At 38.0% G+C, this 16,205-nt stretch overlaps 1 pseudogene; it reads left to right on the forward strand.

Moving 5' to 3' along the window:
- The window catches only part of LOC128318753 (uncharacterized), a 57,747-nt pseudogene extending 43,784 nt beyond the window's left edge, over positions 1–13,963 (forward strand).
- The last annotated feature ends 2,242 nt before the right edge of the window (positions 13,964–16,205 follow it).

Raw genomic sequence — 16,205 nt, forward strand, 5'->3', positions numbered from 1 at the left:
GTTACCAGTTTAACAGTATTAGCTCTCTATCATCCAGTTCCAGCTCCAAGTTGCCTAGAATAGATTATTAGTTAATTCTGCAATTGTATTAAGATTGATGCTTGATAGTGAACTGTTCCAAACTCCAATTACTGTAATAAAGATAAGATCAAACATTAAAAACCAAAAATATCATAATATATTATTCTAATTTATTATTACTATTGCTAATTTGCATCTACTTCCTATTTATGTATTTGTTTTTGGGTTTGAAGAAAGGTGCAATTAACAAATAATAAGATTTATTAATATGTATGTGGGTCATTATTCTATTTGAAATGTCAATCACTACCAATTTATTTTGCATGTTAAAGGGTTATTTCACCCAAAAATGAAAATTAGCCCATAATTTACTCACCCTCAAAGCATCCTAGGTGTATATGACTTTCTTCTTTCAGATGAATCCAATCGGAGTTATATTAAAAAATTTTCCTTGCTCTTCCAAGCATTAGAATGTAGGCTGGTGTTTTTGTTCAACAGTTGTTAAGAAAAACTTTTACACCTCTGCTTCATATGCAACATTAATTTTTATTGTTTTTATTCATCAAGTATTAGTCTTTATTCTACCATTTCAATACAAATTTATAGGGTACGCTATACAACACACTGAACTGATGGTTAAATCAGAGAGGAGCACAAACCTTAATGACTGGCGAACAACAACTGGACAAATTCTGTCGAATCCACACATCTCACGATAACTCAACTGCATGGGATCTTGTACGAAAACAAACGTGGATGTCAGCACAAAGTTAGGGCTACTTATTTGCAGCGCAATTTGTGCAGAAAAAAAAACCATAAAAAGAGGAAAAACCCGCAGGATATGGGTACGGTCCTGTATGGAAAACTCGTGAGACTAGCATATCTCACAGGCGCATACGTCCTACGTCATCCGCCGGAACGGCTTCCGCATACGACAGTACTATACTTGCTTTTCATAATTTCTATGTAAAATAATGCAAGTACACATATTATATTATTATTAATATGTAATTAATGAAATTTAAAAAAAAAAAACTTACAAATATAGCTGCTAGCAGCAATTACGGGGCCAAACCCATTACGGCCGTTTTTGGCATATTTGGACGTTGGATTTTATTTGGTCACTTTCAATCATCGCACAATTCCCACAGTTAAACACTTACTACACATTGAATCAACTCAAAATTAAGATTTTGTATATAAATGCACCAAATGTAGTTTTTAATAAGCTCAGATAAGATCGTACTTACAAAAGCACAACATCTGGAAAAGAAGCAACTTCATCATCATTTCTTTCTATTGTACCTATGGGGGTCTGGGACTGTACCACACTGGGTTCGAACCCACGACCTGAAAGGTTCGGGCCAGTGGCTTAGCGGAGTGTTTTAACTTTAATCAGTGTTTTAATTTTAACCAGCGTAACATGCAAAGTTAAGCTAATGGCAATGCAGCTTATGGTTAACTTGACAGCTGAAGAGTCTCATTAAACAGTATGGTATTTGGATAGCCTCTAACTTATTAGCATGCTAAGCTTAATAGCATAAGACAACATACACAGGCACGGTCAACTTCCGAGGGGTATTTCTCGGGAACGGAATATCAAAAATCTGTTCAGTCATTTCTATGCGGCTCGGTTCAAAGATCATCTGATTAGATTTTGGACAAAATTGGACAAAATTTGTAGGAGGAGTAGCGAAAAAACTGTTTTTCACTTAATACAATATGGCGAACAGGCACACTGATGAAAAATGTCAAATGACATATCGTCAGAATTTGCATAACCCAGGGAATGAAATGATATAAAAATAACAATGGACAATGTTTTCAAAAGTTATAAGCATATTTGCAAAAATTTTTATATCTCTTGAACACTAGGTGGATTCAATCTTCTCAGGTACCTCCGGGACATGCCCTCAATGATCCCTACCAGTGTTTGTGCAGATATGTCAAATGGTTCAAAAGATACTGCAATTTATGACAAATTTCAAAATGGCGGACACATGGTTCAGCCGATCCTGGCAAACCATGTACCATCGACATCAGAAGATTCGGCATGACCCAAGGAATCCATAGACACCAAGATCATGATTTTCTAACTGTTCAAAACTTACAAGCAAAAAAGTTCATTTTTGGTATCTCATGACCTGTAGGTGGTGCTGTGCCCAACTTTGGCATGGACCCTCAGATCATGGTGTAGATGAAGCGTACCAAGTTTCGTTTCGACTGATCAAAGTTTGGCCGAGATACGGCCTCTGAACCAATTTTGGGTCAACCTCATTAAGTTTGCGACATCATAACTTTTGAACAAAGATGAATAAAAAAAATCTGTTCAGTCATTTCTGTGCAGCTCAGTCCAAAGATCATCTGAAACAATTTTGGGAAGAATTGGATCAATTTTGAAGGAGGAGTAGCGAAACAAAAGCAAGAACTAATTTTTCTGCATTGTGTAGTGACAATATATTTCTTATTTTAGCAATATTTCTGAGATGAAAGAAAGCGATCCTAGTTATATTATCTACATGAGCTTCAAATGAAAGACTAGAGTCGATAATCACACCAAGGTCTTTTACTGCTGCACATGATGAAACAGAAAGGTCATCCAGAGTTATTATGTAATCAGAAAGCTTACTTCTAGCTGTATGTGGTCCTAGTACAAGTACTTCTGTCTTGTCAGAATTAAGTAAGAGAAAGTTAATAAACATCCAGTTTCTAATGTCTTTTACACATTCCTCAACTTTATTAAGCTGGTGTCTGTCATCTGGCTTTGCTGAAACATGCAACTGTGTGTCATCAGCGTAACAGTGGAAGCTAATACCATGCTTACAGATAATTTTGCCCAGAGGTAGCATATATAAAGAAAAGAGCAGTGGGCCTAAAACAGAGCCTTGCGGAACACCAAACTTTACCTTAGCATGAGAAGAGAAGTCACCATTTACGTTTACAAACTGATAACGATCAGTCAAATAAGACCTGAGCCAGGAAAGGGCTGTTCCCTTAATGCCTACTACATTTTCCAGTCTATCGAGGAGAATAGCATGATCAATGGTATCAAAAGAGTAGGTAAAGGATCTAGTATACAGGTTGATGATTTTGATGATGAAATTAGTGAAATTAGTTCAGTCTCTTCAAGGGGAGTAAAACATTGTAATTGTTGATCTGATATTATTATATTATCATCTACAGGGTTAGTTATAAAACTGTCTGGTTTTAAATTAATAGTCTGAATTTCTTGCCTGATATTTTCAATTTTACCATTGAAAAAATTCATGAAGTCATCGCTGCTATATAATGATTGTGTGCATGTTTCTATTGTGGTCTTATTCCTAGTTAATTTTGCTACAAATAGAGCAAACGCATTTAAAATCCAATTAATGGAGGCAGATCGGTACAATCTGGTGGGATAAATGAAGAAAAAATTCTATGTAATGCCATGATGTAGCCACTAGATATCTGTATATCCTTATATATAAATATATAAAGACCTGTGTATTCCCTAGTTGTAGTCCCTAGTAATATGCATGCTAATAAACAGCTAGTTAATAGTGAAAGTGTTCACTAATCTAAGGTGAATGAACCTAAATTGGGTGAACTGAATATAATACACACTCAGGAACATAACTTCACTCACTTTTTTTTGCTTGCTGGATGAGGAATCGAATAGAACCCATACATGGATAAAATGAGTTAAAAAACTAAAAACATGACCGATGTGCGAGATCGATGGTTAAGTAGAGAGGGGGTTTCAATCAGTAATAAATTCTAATAATAATAAATATTTTTAATCTGCAACAACACTGAGAACTTAATAATAAAGATAGGATTGTCATTAATTTTTAAATGTATAATTATGAAAATGCATGAGGGAAGTTTTCACATGAAAGACCCGTGACTGACTGATCAACATGCTTCCACAATTCTATGAAATTAAATGTGGAGGATTTTAACTGTGACAAGATGATTGACTGTGCAGTTTATGCGGTAACAGGGTGCATGTAACTAAACGACAGAGCATCTGTTAAAGAGGCAATTACAAGGATGTAGTCTGTCTAAAATATGTACTTTTTCCTCACAACAAGAGGACATACTTTAAGGTTATAGTATAAGCAGGTGAATTGAGATGCAGCATGACACTTGACACTTCCAATACTGAGTTATTTTTATTCATTTGCTGCTTTTATTTTGTAAGGCTGAGATTGATGAGTAGCAGACATGAGAATTAATTTATTAAAAATGTACTGTAGTATTATATACCGTACCACATTACTATCATTGTGTAAAATTAATATTACATTTCTTTTACAGAACATATTATATATTATGTTGCAACAATCCTTATCTTCAATTATGTTTAGATCTTTACTATTGTATTATTTAAGAACAGTTTCTTAAGTGAATTTTTTTTTTTGTGCACTTAATGTAATAACCATCATACAAGTTTAGTCATAAAAGAGGTTATAATTACAATTATTGAAATTGAAATTAGATTATTTTTACATAACTTAGTACAACAGGTAAAGATACAAAAACTCCATGAGATGGAGATACTGGAGGAGGAACCTTGTGAGAAACCTGTCTACACTGAGGGACCAGTTCTCCTCTGGATATTCGGTGTGAACAGATGGAACAGGGTCAATAACATTTAGTTGTGTTACTATATTGATTCAGCTGTAAGATTAAAGTTTCACTGTGCTGTATATACAGTCACTAAGATTGTTTTCTCTGTAGTCCAGATGATACAGGCAGTGGTAAGAAGGGTAAAGGGTGTTGAGGTGCAGTCCATTGCTGTTTTGCTGAAAGCAGAACCAGTTCATTCTCTGTCAGGTCCGCTGTGGAAGACTGGGGCATCATCACTGTCAGTGTAACTTGAGGATCTGAGCTGCAGGACAGAGCTTCTGTGGTAAAGAGAAATGCATTGTTTTGTTTAGGAACTGATACTGTGATAATTTGAGCCTCTCTACTTTTGTGATATACAGCACCACATCCTGCTTTTAGCTGGACTTGGTGTGATGGGCATCATGGCATCTGCAAGAAACATGGAAAACACATTTAAAAACACTTTTTCCAAACACAAGAAAGGAAAAGGTTTGATTAGTAGAGATTATGTACGTATGTAATCATCTTCTTTACTGCCAAATGTGATCCTGATCACAGTTCCTGCTAAATCAATGATGATGTTATGATTTATGTTTATGTTGTTACAATTACAGTTAAATAGTCACTTAACTAATCATGTTATATATCTTAAACTCAATCTATTTTCCATTCAAACTTTACAATGGAACCTTTCTTTAATTATTTTTTTTTACTTTATTAGCTGGACAGTTGACTGTATGACTGTATGTTTGTTGGTTAGAACAGCATTTTATAATGAAATCCAACTTTACTATTGACAAATCATGTATCATTTGAAAGATCAAAGACTTAAGTTTCCATATTTGATAAGTATTTGCTGACTAGCAGAAGTGACAAAGCAACCTTAACTGGTTATACTGGCTACAAAATGCAATATACAGTTATAATGGAGGATGGGCGTCACCCGCTGGCCTTTCCTGGTATAACGCCTGATCAGAAATGTCACTGGGATTTAATTCTTAGTTGTACATAAACCTCACATTTTGGAACTTGTTTATTGTTTTGTTTTGATATCATTTCTATGGTGGATGATGAACCTATATATTTGCTTATTGAATAAAAAAAAACCTTTATATAAACGTTTCAAACAAGTTTTATTCCATGACATTTCCATGGACATTTCATGAATTTTTGTTTTTATATAACATCAAATTCTTGACTGATAATTCTTCTTTTCACACTAGAACAAAATTATGCCTATATTCCAAAGAATTCACAAACTACAACCACATAAAGTTGACTATTTTATATGTTCAAAAGGGATACCACAGCTAACAGGTTCTCATAATTTGTTTTTAGTTCACTTATATATACACTACCAATAATTTTATACATAAATGCAGATTTAAAAAAGAAAATTCTCCAATCCTCCCTCATTTGCAGAAGGACTTGCTAACCTTCAAATACTTAACACTTATGCAGAACAAAAAATATCTTTATCTTTAGGAGGTGTATTTGTGTTTGCGTTATGTTTTGAGATATTAGGATTTTGCACTTGCCATAAATGAAACCGTAAATGAATCATAATATATTTTATTTATAATGTAACCTTCAGATATTTGTTCATTATTATTATTATTATTATTATTATTATTATAAGAAATAGTTTGACAAATGATAAAGTTACATTATGATAGGTTTTTCTCCCAATTTGTTTTCTTATGCACTTTGTTTATACTTTGGTATTACTATGGTATTACTATCAATGATTGTTGATAATAATGAAAATAAAAAATAAATAAATAAAAAATAAAGATTATTGACAGGTGAAGGTATCCACTTCAGGTGGAGACACGATTAAGCCTCTTTTCTCACGTTCTTTGCCCCATCATGCACTTGTACGCATCGATTACATATTTTAATAACTGAACACATTTATTTGGCCACATATGGATGGAATATGCAGGTAATTAGTACAAAAATTCCTAAAATAGTACTATAACAGTTATTAAGGAGCATTTTGTTGGTATTACACATCAGGGGTCCTTGCTAGGTGGGGACCCGACTCTTTTCTGTTTTATCTTTTATTTGATGTCATAACCGCGATAGATAGTCGTAAATAAATATTAAAGAAAGACATCATTTGAAATATGAAAAATATTAAATGTATGAAGATAGAAGTATAAAGAAGAATCCCATGCTTGTTTACCCATTTATTTCAAAGGTGGAAAATAACTACAAACAAGATTTAAATTAATGAGAAATATGCATTTTGTCATTTTGAACAAGAAACACTGCTCCACCAAAAAAAAAAAAAAAAAAAAGTCTGTTATAATGGTGGAGTATGCATGATGGCATTCAACGAGATTTATCTGCATTTTTATAATCTTTAATATAAATTATTAATATTTTATGAATAAAATATCAACACATTACTTTTAAAACAATTAAACAACACAGTATATACATATATCACCCACAAAACCTGCTGTATACTCAGTTACAAAAATGATTGGCAATCAGTGTCCTGTCTCTAACACACTAGCCATGTTTTCATTGATACGGTCTGAGTTAGTCTAGGGAAAAGATCCTAACAGAAATAAATGGTTGGTGGTAGTGACTGTGCAACGGCAGAGAGAACCCCGTCTCCAAGCCCAGAATGGTTACAATAACCCAAACAACCACGGTCAAAATGCAGCACAAGACAAGTTTTTATTCACATCATTCAGAAAACAAAAAGCAATAACAAAAGACTATCAATTTCAGAAGGGGGCAAGGCCAAAATAACAAACATAACAAAACTAACTCTTTTATAATCAACTAGCTAAGCTACAAAGAAAAGAAAACAAAATACAGCAAGCTAAACTAACTCCCTAAACTAACACAAACAGGAGAAAAGCAGCAATACAAAACAAAACGGCACCCACCTTCCTACTAAACCCAACCAAAAGACATTAAATAATAAAGTTCAATATTTGCATTAGGCTACTTAAATTAACACTCACTTCTCTCTAGGAAGTCTCAATCATAGATGTAAACAATGAGACAAAAGGGCAGAAGTTCTACTTCACTGGTCTCAACACAACTGAGATAAAGATGCACCAAATCACCAAACTAAAGTTTCACAACAACAGGTCTGGAGGTGAAGAGGAGACCTCAGCTGCTGCACACCATCTAGCCACCAGCACCACTGCTCTGTGGGCAGCTGGAGTGTAAATCCTCTCTCTCCTCTGCCATCCCCCAATCACAGCAGAGCTCTAATGAACAGCGTCAGGTGGTGATACTGCTTCTGCAGGGAGACAGAGAGAGAAACAAAGCATAGCTTATATAGCTTGCATAGGGGCTTGGATGATTTGTAAATAACCTCGTTTAACAGTTTGGTCAACCCCCTCGGAGCGATTTATCTAAACACAAACAAAAAAAGTATATAATTCTTTAAAGTTCATGAGGTCATATATGTATTGTGTACTTGGATTGAAATATATATAAAAATATCTTCTGATAGCTTCTGCTTTTCCCTCCACCAAAAAACAGAAGCTAACTATTTTGTATAAATCCGTATTTCTAACCTTCCTGCCATCCAGTCGTTGAATTATATTTAGTTCCTTCAGTGCATTTAATAAATGTGTTGTTTCAGTTATACTCCAGTTTGATTTTGCTGCCGCCATTTTGCATTCTGATGACCCCTGACCACTTGACGTGTTGACGTAGACACAAAGAAATCGGTTTAACGCGTTTACATGGCAGAATTTTTATTTTGTTCGGTTTACAGAAAGGTTTATCCCACCCCTCTCAAACCGATTACAATTTCATTCATATTTATTTTTACTAGGTATTTATTAATTGTGCTTAATGAATTCTACTTGTTTTCTTATTTATTGACAAAAAAAAGGTGTTTAGATCATTTTTAAATTCTTTAAATTAAAAATCGTAAATAAATAGTAAATCAAGGCATAATAAACTGAAATATAAAAAAAAATAAATGTATGAAGACAAAAGTATAAAGAAGAATCCCAGCAGGTTGGCATGCTTGTTTACTCATTATTTCAAAGGTAAAAAATAACTACAAACAAGATTTAAATTAATGAGAAATGTGCATTTTTTCATTTTGAACAAGAAACACTGCTCCATTAATATATATATATATATATATATATAACGGTGGAGTACGCATAACTAACTTTCACCACTAAAAGGAGCTAATGAAAAAATTCTAATTAGTAGTCATCTAATAAATAGCCTCAAGCATTTTTATTAAATTTATGTTTTTATCTACAAGATATATTTCGTTTGAGCTGTCAGTCCATAGTAAATCTCGATTTAAATCCAGAGAACTATTTCATGAGTTATTTTCCAATAATAAACCTTTCTTTAACTTTATTAGTAGGTCTTTGATACATTTTATAACCTTCAGGGTCCATAAAGATAAAAAATTTGCCATATGCCATGTTGCAGTCAATATAATACATAGATCTCAGTAAAATCATTTTTTTAAATCCATGAATAAAGTCTTAATTCATTCATTTTCAATAAATTTATGCAAATATTCATATGATATTTAGAGTGAATTCAGTAACTTTATTACAGTGCCTAAGATGACAAAGTCCATTCAGATTTATTTTCCAACAGAGGAGCATTTTTTAGACTTTTTTACAGAATGCTAGTTGAGGATTCTTAACTAGCATTCTCCTTCAACAGAGGAGCATTTTTTAGACTTTTTTACAGAATGCTAGTTGAGGATTCTTAACTAGCATTCTCCTTCAACAGAGGAGCATTTTTTAGACTTTTTTACAGAATGCTAGTTGAGGATTCTTAACTAGCATTCTCCTTCAACAGAGGAGCATGTTTACAGTCGACTTGCTGCTTGCTTGACTTGTGGAGTTAAATGCTTGACCAGAACCTTTCCAGTTTAATGTGTGTCACGAAAACTTTGAATGTCAGCAGAATATAATAATTAACTATTATTAATTTCGTGATTCCTATAGAAACCTATTTGAGTCACATAAAAAAAATTGTATTTTGGTAAATTATGACATAAGTCATAATTATGAATTAAAAGGTCAAAATTATGAGATGAAATTATGAGTCATGAAAAGTCGACAATTTTTATGCTATAATTTAATTTTTTATCTCATAATTTTTACTTTTTATTTCACAATTTCTTTTTATGTCAGTTTCAACTTATGTTATAATTATGACTTTTATGTCAATTTCGATGTGTCGTAATTGACTTTTTTTCCTAATTTTGTCTTTTTATGTCATTATGATGACTTAAGTCATAATTCTGACCTTTTACATCCAAATTACAACTTTTTTATCTCATAGTTATGATTTCATATCTCATAATTTTGAGTCTTTGTCATAATTATGATCTTACCAATTATATATATTTACCAAATTATAAATCTTTTTCTTATGTGGTGTAAATGGCCTTCCATAGATTAGAGACGTTTCAAGGATTACTGGAAAAGCATTTTATTTATTTATTTATTTATTTATTTAAACTGATCATTTTTTGGAAATTAGACTTTTTTTTAAATTTATCTACTTTTAATGGTTCTCAAATAAAAATGACATCTGCTGAGGAGGACAAATTAAAATAAGAATGATGTCAGTTTACATCTTGATTTTTTTTTTCTTTTCTAATTTTAAATCATTTAAAGCCATCTTATGGCCCCCTAGTGGGCCCCAGCCCACTTGTTGAGAACCATTCCCATTAAGGGAAGATATTTAACAGCATTACAGGAATTATTACTCAGAATTAAGGGTCAGAATCCTGCATCTCCCACATGAGCACCATGACTCGCATGTAGCACCACACCACAGGTCCGACAGGTCAGCGCTTTCTTTAATGCTCATCTAACGTCTCCTACATTTCACCAAAAGCATTAAAGTGCACTTGATATTTGTAGGCCCCTTACACGTCCACACGAATCCACACATCACAGATCAAAACAATATTGCACGGTGTCTTAATAGCTATATAAAACTCAAGGTCTCCAATTCCATCTGTGACCAGACATTTAGGACAGGGCTTCACAGCACCTCCACAGTCATATTCCCATTAGAGCAGCTTCTTTCCCACCTTAGTTAACAATTCACAAAAAAAGACATTTGTAGCTGGCTTTCTGTGAATGTGCCATACAAATTGGGCCTAAGGGACTAAAAAGCCTTCGAAACATCTTGCGGTGCAGTCGCCTGAGGGCCCAGCTGAGCGCCTTTTTTTCCAGAGGTCCATGACAAGCTCACGAAGTCGTGGCGCGCTCCTTATTCAGCTTGCCTTCGCACGTCTGTTTCATCCGTGTTCTCCACGGTCGACGGCGTGGACGAAAAGGGCTATGAGAGGCTACCTCCGCTGGATGAGTCAGTGGCTGCACACCTCTGCCCGCCCACTGCCATCGGATGGAGAACGAAGGTCGCGCACCCCTCGAAACCGTGCAGAACAACGTCTGCCCTTGCTGGACGAGCTTACTCTTCCGCTGGGCAGGCGGCCTCAGCTCTGCACTCCATGGCCGTGCTCCAGGTTTTTCAGGCAAAACTCCTCCAAGTTATGGACGAGTCTGGCCCGATCCTGCGGCCTTCAAGGAGCTGCACAGTGCGACGAACCTGGCCCTTCGAGCGACGAAGGTGACCGCTCAGGCCATCGGGAGGTCAATGGCCAATTTAGTGGTGCTGGAGCGCCACTTGTGGCTAAACCTGAAGGAGATCAAAGAGGAGGACAAAGTTCCTTTCCTCGATTCTCCAATTTCTCCCACGGGGCTGTTCGGACCTGCCGTCGAAGGGTTTGCTGAGCGCTTTACTGCTGCGCAGAAGTCGTCCCAGGCACTGCGACACTTCTTGCCGAAGCGATCAAGCTCTGCGAGTGCCACCAATTGCCCTAAACCTGCCCCAACGCAGGAGCCGGCTAGACCTGTGCCTGCGCCCGCTCAGCCTACTCAACAGCCTGAGCTTCCACAGCGCTCCCGCTCGGCCAGACGCCACTCATTTTTGAGACGCCAAGGACCCCGGCCCAAGTTGACGCTGGATCCTGCGCCTCGGGCGTCATGCTGATTTACTGGACAGGAAGAGGAGGGGGCGAAGTCTCGCTGTCGCCAGACCACCCCCGAAACAATCTCTGTTATGCCCCCAAGCACCCCGTTCTGTTCCGGGTGCCGGTGGCAATGTGTTTGTAAATGCTGTTGTGGACACTGGGCCCGTTCTGAAAGCGCCCACACAAGCAGCCGCTGTTATAGCAAGAACAATAAAACACAAACATTTTCAGACAGAGAGCATACTTCCTCTTCCACTTGTAACAAGTGTCAGGTCTCCTCACGGCGATCTGCCACTTGAACCAATCCAACCCCCAAGTGGTGTCATTCCCACCTTAGTGCAGAGCAAGGACGCTCACGTCCTGCACTCCGAGGTGATGGCCCTACTGGCGAAGGGTGCCATAGAAACGATCCTGCCAGAGCAGAGCGAGTCAGGATTCTACAGCTGCTACTTCCTCGTCCCCATAAAGGGTGGCGGCCTTCGGCCCATCCTCGATCTCAGACACCTGAACCGCGCGCTCATGAAGCGGCCATTCAGGATGATTATTTGAATCAGATCATCTCGCAAATATGCCCAGGGGACTGGTTCTTTTCTCTGGATCTGAAAGACGCATACTTTCACATCCAGGTAGCCCCCCAACACAGACGATTCTTGATATTCGCCTTCGAGGGAGTGGCTTATCAATGCACGGTCCTGCCCTTCAGGCTGTCCCTGGCTCCTCGCACTTTTACAAAGTGCATAGATGCGGCTCTTTCCCCTCTGAGACAGAAAGGAATCCGCATTCTGAATTACCTCGACGACTGGCTCATCTTAGCCCAGTCAGAGGCCGAGCTAGTGTCTCACAGATCCCTCCTCCTCAGCCACTTGGAGTGCCTAGGACTCAGGGTCAATTTCGCCAAGAACTCGCTGTCACCCAGCCAACGAACTTCGTTCCTTTGGGCAGTTTTCAACTCAGCCCACATGAGGGCAGAAGTCGCGCCGGAACGTGTGCTTGCTATTCAGCAGCTCGCGGCCTCCTTCAAAATTGGAGTCATTCGCCCTCTCAAACCATTTCAAAGGATGCTAGGCCTCATGGCCTCTGCATCACCAGTACTACGGTTGGGCCTGCTTCGTATGAGACCCCTCCAGTACTGGCTGAAACCACAAGTGTCGCCCAGTGCATGGCATCACGGTTGCCTTCGTATCAGGGTGACCCAGGCCCCGCTCTGGAGAAACCAACTTTGGTTCTCAGAGCTATCTCAGCTGCTTACGGCAGCCCCGTGGCCCATTCCCCTGAGGCAGGACCTTCTCTCTCAGGCGAACAGGACAATTTGGCACCCCCAACCCGAGTTGCGGGCATTACATCTTTGGGCTCTCGACAAATCAGTAGATCTCCCTGAAAGTGTCCAAAATACTATATCACAGGCTAGAGCCCCGTCCACGAGACGTCTCTATGCCCTTAAATGGTCGGTCTTCTCTGCCTGGTGTGCAACCTGCGGCGAAGATTCTATTTCCTGCGACATATCAGTGATATTGTCCTTTCTACAAGAGCTGTTGGACAAGGGCCGCTCCCCTTCCATGCTCAAGTCTATGTGGCAGCTATAGCAGCTTCTCATGTCCTATAGCAGGACAGTCTGTGGGTCGGAACAACCTAGTTGTTCGCTTCCTGAGGGGTTCCAGGAGGCTTAATCCGCCCCGGCCCACTACCGTCCCTGTGTGGGACCTACCCACAGTACTGAGGGCCCTCAAGGGGTCCCCTTTCGAGCCGCTACAGTCTGTAGACCTAAAAACCTTATCGTTAAAGACCGCCCTGTTACTGGCGTTAGCATCGGTCAAACGAGTAGGTGACTTACAGGCTCTCTTGGTGAGTCCTGCCTGCCTCGAGTTTGGGCCTAACGACTCCAAGGTCGTCCTGAAGCCGAGGCATGGTTATGTTCCTAAGGTGCTCTACACCCCATTTAGAGCACAGGTTATCACTCTCTCGGCTCTTTCTCCATCAGAGGAAGACCCGGAGTTGAGCCTTCTCTGCCCTGTCAGGGCACTGAGAATTTACATCGAGTGTTCCGCTCCATTCAGGCAGTTGGAACAACTCTTTGTGTGCTTTGGCAACTGCACCAAAGGGTCTCCAGTCACAAAGCAGAGAATTTCTTGATGGCTATTTGACGCTATTGCTCTGGCATACTCCTCCCTGGGCCTCCATCGCCCCATAGGAGTTAGAGCCCATTCCACTCGGGGCGTAGCCTCATCTTGGGCATGGTCTAGCGGGGTGTCCATGGCAGACATTTGTGCGGCAGCTGGCTGGGCCTCACCGTCCATGTTTGCCAGGTTTTATAGCCTGGACGTTCCGGCCTTACAGGCTTGAATCCTTTCTGCCTAGGGGCACATGCCTGTTTATGACAGACGTATTCCTAGTGCGTTCTTGGCCCTTTCTAAAAGGTGCTGAGACGACATGGGATTATTTGGGAACGATTATCCTAGGCTGGGCTGACCTCAGTGAGCTCAGCCCTCCTGCCTCCTGCGGGTTTCACCTGTCTTAACTGGTCCCTCTGAGTTTTATTGCTCAAGGCCAGTTCATGCCAATCGTTCCACTTTCATGGCACGGCGTGATTGTATTGGTTCCCCATAGCGTCTAGCGGCGCAGTACGAGTGTAGTATTGAAAGGGAATGTACTCGGTTACTAGCGTAACCTCGGTTTCCTGAGATACGGGAACGAGTACTGCGTTGCAGGCCATGCCATGATGTTGCACTCTCAGAGTCGTCACTTCAGTCGAATTGACCTGAGATCCTATGGTGCAATGCCCACTTATATAGCCAGATGGCTCCTCCCATTCTGGCGGGCTTCCTTGCCATAGGAGCGTGCAGTTCCTCTGCCGAGCCATTGGTTTGCTTTATTGCACTGCACGAACCAATGGCTGTGCAGTTTCACTGTGTTATTGTAAAGGCTTCAGTCATCGGAGAAAAAGGAGTTTTCCCCATAGCGTCTACCGATGCAGTACTCGTTCCCGTATCTCAGGGAACCGAGGTTATGCTAGTAACCGAGTACATTTTTGAGCATTCAAAAAAAAAATATTCTTATTAATAAAGTTTCATAACAACATACGCCATCAGTAGGGGAGAGTGGGGTAAGATGTCTCACCTTGGACTTTTATGTCCCAGGAAAATTATCAAGGTCTAAAAATATATATCCTATATTAGTGAATTGTCAGTTTATGAAACCATGCAATTAATGAGGCATTTTCACAAAAACGGTAGCTGTGGGGTAAAGTGTGCCAAATGCAGCATTATTTTTGTATGCTATTATAGTTTTTATTAATATTTTGAATTAGCTTTTATTTTTATGGTTTTAGTTTTCATTTCAATTTTCAATTTTCAAGTTAGGTTTTAGTTTTTTATTATGTGCTTTTATAATTCTTTATTAGTTTTTTTTATTATTATTTCTATATAGCTTTAATTTCTTTTTATTTCAAGTTTAGTAATTTTAGTACTTCAACCTTAATTATAACAATTATTTCAGATAGTTGCTAAGGCAACATTTCTAATTTTGTTTGGTTTAAGTTGTTTTTTTGTTTTTTTTATCTGATTTATATTTTATTTCATCTGTTTCAGTACCTATTTTTAATATTTATTTAAGTCATAAAGTTAGTTTTTTATATTTCTATATAGCTCTAATTTATTTTATTCCAGTTAGTTTTAATAATTTTAGTATTTATCTTAAATTTAATTATTTCATTTTTTTTAAGTTCCATCTAATATTAATATTTTATTTAATTTCAGCTGTGTTTCAATACCAATTTTAATAGTTTTAAAAGTTTTTCATCTTATATTATTATTTTATTTTATTTTAGCTTTATTTCAATACCGATTTTTAATAGTTTTAGTTACACTGGCCAGATGCTTCAGGGTAAGTTTTGTCAATCACTCAAATAATAATAATATTTTATGGCTTCAAAAGACTAGGAATATAGTGCGTCAGTCATAGACTATTTTTATGATATTTTAATAATATAATAATTTTAATAATATTTTTGTGTCATATTTTGGTGTAATAATAATTCACTGACAAAGAAGTATAGCATTCCTATTATATTTTGTGCACAAATCTTTTCTTTTAGCCTCAGACCTGAATATTAGGTCGCTTTCACTAACTGTGGATTGAACCTGTAAATGCCTGCAAGAAAGAAACGCTGTTTATAGTCAAACGATTAAACTGACATTGGCCGTTGCACAGAGCACTGTCTTGTAGGCTGTTGTAAAGCCGCCTTCAGGGCAGGTGAATTACTTCATTAGGTTTATGTAATTGCACATGTCCGGCTACAAATGTGTCGGATGTAGATTCCGTGCGAGTTCATGCTTATTGGCTCAATCCTGCTGATTAATCTCGATTGCAGAGTAATTCGGTTTGTCTAGTCTTAACTGCGACCATTATAGCTCGACATGACAGATGTCGTAATGACATGTTTGTTCCTGTATGTTGTAATGAGGTTGCTCTGAGCAGATTCACATGTAAGTGCAATTAAAGTAACGTGCCTATGAACGACTTCTGTAATGAAAGGACAGATGTTCCTCGCTTGAGAAGACCATAATAACTCTACCGATAAATGGTG

The sequence above is a fragment of the Pangasianodon hypophthalmus genome, chromosome 9 (assembly GCF_027358585.1).
Source record: "Pangasianodon hypophthalmus isolate fPanHyp1 chromosome 9, fPanHyp1.pri, whole genome shotgun sequence".
NCBI lineage: Eukaryota > Metazoa > Chordata > Actinopteri > Siluriformes > Pangasiidae > Pangasianodon > Pangasianodon hypophthalmus.